The sequence below is a fragment of the Protomyctophum bolini genome (assembly GCF_963924005.1).
Source record: "Protomyctophum bolini genome assembly, chromosome: 19".
In the NCBI taxonomy this organism is placed as follows: Eukaryota; Metazoa; Chordata; class Actinopteri; order Myctophiformes; family Myctophidae; genus Protomyctophum; species Protomyctophum bolini.
The window spans coordinates 21,827,084-21,832,204 of record NC_137880.1 but is presented as its reverse complement, the minus strand read 5'-3'; positions in this window follow the sequence as shown (position 1 = coordinate 21,832,204).

The following is a 5,121-nucleotide window of genomic DNA, read 5'->3' as shown; positions in this document are numbered from 1 at the left end:
TTTTGATCTTGATTCTGACTTTGACCTTTTCACCCAAACGTTAATCATTTCATCAGGCAGACTACTTATTCTCTACTATAACTCCACACATCTGTTGATCTTGACTTTTGACCATTATGACCCAAAAGTTGTCTTTAGGTCGGCCTACTGATCATTATTACAAAGTTTCATGTAAATACATGCTTTCTTTCTTCAGTTACTTTGTTCACAGATACATGACGGGAGACACAAATTTCAGGGTAATAAGTAATAGGAATACTGGTGTCTCATCTCCAGTCCTTGTCTTTAGCTCTTTTACGTTTAGCTAATTTGTTTGCAAGGATCTGGCCTTATTGGTCCATTCGGTTTAATTTGTACACTCAGAGTTACTGTCTTACAGACCTGCAAGGGTCCATCTAGAATTCTAGATCCTCCTCAATGAACCCTGAGGGTCCCTTGACCCCACTTTGAGAACCTCTGCTTAGACATATCTTGTATTTCAGAATCAGCAGTACTTGGTGCTTCCCTAATGTGATCCCTGAGCACAGGTCAAGCCCTACGGGTAAGCTTGATGTGTGTGTGTGTGTGTGTGTGTGTGTGTGTGTGTGTGTGTGTGTGTGTGTGTGTGTCTGCCTTTAGACAGAGTCTGCTTTAATAGGTGAGGTTACACCTCATTTAGTGGCAGATGACCTGGAAGAGAAGGAAAAACAAACTCCACTTAGTCACAGCTAAGATCATCAAGTCAATTTAAATAAACAATGGTCTGCCTTGCCCCTGTACACTGAATATGCTTTATTTGCGAATATACACAGGTTAGAGTTCACATAGTATATCCAGCTTATTCTGTTTTCTATGTATACAGGCCTATGTGTGTACTGCAGTGGTTTTCAAACATTTTGTGCTCAAGGCATTCAAGTCACAATCTCAAGGCACCCCCGTATTGATTTAAAAAAATCACCAGTACAGCATTATAGGGCTTCCGTAGACTTGCCCAGTGGTTCTCAAACCTTTTTATGTCAAGGACCTCAAATTGTATTTGGCCACAGACACCATTTGAAGATTGCAGTTAAACAGATTTTTATGCTATATTAACTAATTTAGCTGGGGACCCGTTTAAACCACTTTGAGAACCACTGGTCTGGACAGAGTGAAGCCGAAGCGTGTATTCGTGATAAAGTGTTATGTGGTGGGCGTGCCTCCCCGGGCTCGTCCTGTTCTTGTTGACTCTCTGTGGTGTAATTAATTCCTTCTGTATAAGCCTGAAGACCTGCCACAGAGATGAACGATGCCGCAGTGCCGTCACCGACACCGTTAATTAACGCAGGAAATTACTATACAGTTTGTAATGCATAGTACGGTATATGAATACAAAAACTGTCTCTAAACAAGCACCTGGACTGGAGAGCATGCAGTGTGAAACAATCATAATCTGCTCAGAAATTACTATACTAACTTGGTCAGCACATGCGCCCCACATATACTGCATATCGTCACTGTCGGGTGTATGTTCAAAACCGTCAGAAATGGAAAAAAGGAACCTGTAACCTTAAACCCTTAAATATTGATGAAACCTACAGACAGACTTAACCATGTTCAACCAGTTATTTTCCCCTCTATCATGCGCCCCGGCGGACCAGGGGGAGGCAGTACCTACCCTAGGGGACATGGGGAGAACATGGAAACTCCACACAATTTCGCCCACACTGTCCCAAGGGGGAATCGAACCCAGGACCTAGCTGTGAAGCCACAGACTGTGCCACCATGCCTCCATTTTGACTTGAAGAATTAGCCATCGCTTTGGGGGAGCAATCTGATCATTTCCACCAAGTTTTTAAATCTGTCCATCCGTTGATTTAATCATTATTATTAATTTGTTTTGTAGACTTTTCTTAATCTTGGGGGGGAATTCAGTTTCAAGCTTCACCCACTGAAGACAGCTAGGTGGTTATGATGAGCACTCCTGTTAGGGGTTAGGGACAGGGACACTGTGACGTGGGAGGTGAACAGGTGACCTTCTGATAACCCGAAAACCTCTACCTGCAGTACCCTGTGTACCCACTAAGTGAATGCAATACCCTGTCATGCATGGTTGTGAGCAGGGTAGCCAATCACTGCAATCAGTCTCATTGTAATATCTGAAATGAAAAATAATATTTTATTTTTTTAAATCTAAGACATTAAAAAACTAGACTGTGATTTCTTCACAGTGCAAATTCTTCAGTGTCCTTCCAAAGGCAATTCATTTATGACACACTATTCTATAACTGTCAATCTCCTTTATTTATACAGCATATTTTAAAATAACAGAAGTTGAACCAAAGCGCTTTCCAATCAAGTGCCATGTCCAAACCAAACAAAAAGTATGGTAACAGAAAGTAAGACAAGAGTGTAAAATATATGAAACATAATACTTTTTTAATCTACAGCAACATATTCAAAGATAACAGATAACATTGTAAGAAGACTTTGATATAAATTCAATGTGCAGTATGTGATATTATTTAGTTAAAATAATTGTTATATGGCTCTATATTCTGATAGTAATCATTGCTATAAATTGTTTGTTCTGTAAAGGGTCTCGGGGAGCTGGGGAGACTTGTTGCTGAACAAACACTATCTATAGCAATGATTACTGATTTACTGATCGGAATATAGAGCTGTGCCTTTTTCCAAGCACAAAACGTCTTGGTTTTAACCAAAAATATCACTAAGACTTACCCTATCTTTAAGTTACAAATTTGAAATAAATTAAGTTAAAAAACGTTAGTGTATTTACACAAGTATACACAACATCATACACAGGAAATACTGGATATTTGGCATATTTACAATAATCACACATTTTGCAAATGTCACAGACTGTTAACAGTACAATACAAGGCATTCCCAAAAATGACACTTCCATTATTAGCAGACAAACAAGGAACACTGACGGATGGACATGCATTCAAACATCACCGTGTCTTCAGGGATGAATTGGGATGCTGCACTCCATCAAACTTCTTTAGTTTTACACTGTAGCTTTCTGTCATGTTGTAAGCTGCAGGTTCAGTGGTATATTTAAACAGATATATTAAAATAAAAACACAATTGCCACTATTACATTCATCTTGTATTTAACTTTTGTCATCAGAATTGTTGGGTCCATATATTAATAATATATATCTTTTTCATACCAATTATTTTAAAATGGAAAAATAACCTAATTACTTTTAAATATTTGAATTACTAAAGTGTCAAGTGCTGTATAGGATAATTCATATGTTTTTGATAATCCTCAGCACAGTCAACTTTGTGTGATTGGCAGTTGATCAAGGATATTTTCACTGTACATGATGACTAGAACAACTAACAATCATGCAAACGTTGGTTTCTCAAACAGTGGTTCTCAAACCTTTTCATGTCAAGGACCCCCAAATTAATTTGTACGTATTTCACCACAGACTTAAATCTGAAAAGATTTTGTGCCAGAATCTTCTTGCATAATTGTCAGATTTTTGACATTTTATAGCAGATCGGCCATTTTAAAATAGCCAATGTACTAGGATTAAAGTGGTTAAACTGATTTTGTTTAACTATAATTTATCTGGGGACCCCCTGGAACACCCTTAAGAACCCCTGGGGGTCCCCAGAGCCCACTTTGAGAACCACAGTTTTAGAATGTACACTACAGCCGTCTTTCCACTGCGGATTTAGAGAGCAAAAGACAACATCAATACTTAATAGCAGACAGAACAATACTAGAAGAATGGCCACCGGCTGGCTGGTTGGTTGGCTTTTCACATGGCTGTGGTTATGTTAGATGTCACTGCATCAGTGGTTATCAACCTGTGGGCCGGGGCCTGGTGGGCCTGTGGGCTGTGCCTGTGAGGATATTGCATGTGGGCAAAGGTAATAGCATGCACTCTAGCCCAGGTACTGGACAAATGGCAGTACAGGAGAAAGAAATAGTCTGCAACACTGGTAAGGGAAAACTCAGCTCCACTGTTTTATTAATTCAACGTTTCGATCACTGGGATCTTCTTCAGGAATGAAGGGATCACTGGGATCTGAAGAAGATCCCAGTGATCGAAAAGTTGAATTAATTAACCAGTGGAGCTGAGTTGTCCCTTACCAGTGTTGCGGACTCTATTTCTTTCTCCAATATTGCATGTGGGCCCTAAAATAATTGGCAAAGCACTAAGATTGTATTGATACTATAACATTAATATTATAATATGTCATGGTTTAATATGTACAAATGTCATGGTAATTTATTATTCCTTTACAACCTTGAGATACTGCTAAATAGGAACTCAGAGTATATTATGTTAGTTCCATTGATCCAAGCAATAGATGATCATAACATGCTCTGAAAATGCACACGGCCCACCCAATCAACCACTTAACGTGTGATCAGATGGGTGGGCCATGAACGCTTTTGAGATTTTCAAGTGGGCCCTGATTCAGAAAAAGGTTGAGAACAACTGTTACCACACATTATAACAGTAAAGTGCTGCAAGAAGTCCCAAAAGAAAAAAGTTCCTTGATTTAAACACCACCACTTAATAAAGCATGCACGCCCTGCTTGTTTAGGACCAAATCTTCCTTCCGGCCATTACTGTTCCAACCAATTGAAGCAGTAATGCATAGAGAAATTTCAAAGAAGACATTCTTCCCCAGTGTCACTTTGGAACTTAGCAGAATGTTTGGGATTTCCGTATTATCTTTAAATGTAAAACCTCACCATACAACCTTAATTCACACTAAATAGTTTGAATTGCCTGAGTGTTCTTTTAGGCCCACCCTCTATATGCATGATTCATTATCATCAGTCACATTGAAACCACGCAACTGTGTCTATACCATCAGTAGTTTCCAGTAATCCATTCCAACCAGCCAAAAAAAGGTCTCAAATATAAATGGGAATACTTTTTAACACAAATCCTGTCTCAGTCGATTAAGGGCCCATATACCAACATAGACAGACAGACAGAGAGGAGACAGACAGACATACTGACAGATTTATAGATAGATGACTAGATTAATGATGGATAAAGTGAAGCTACAGTGATAGAAGATCATAGACAGATGCACAATACTGCGGCTGCTGGAAGATGGGATAGTGCGATAGATGGATGGATATACAGAACTGAGCTTAAT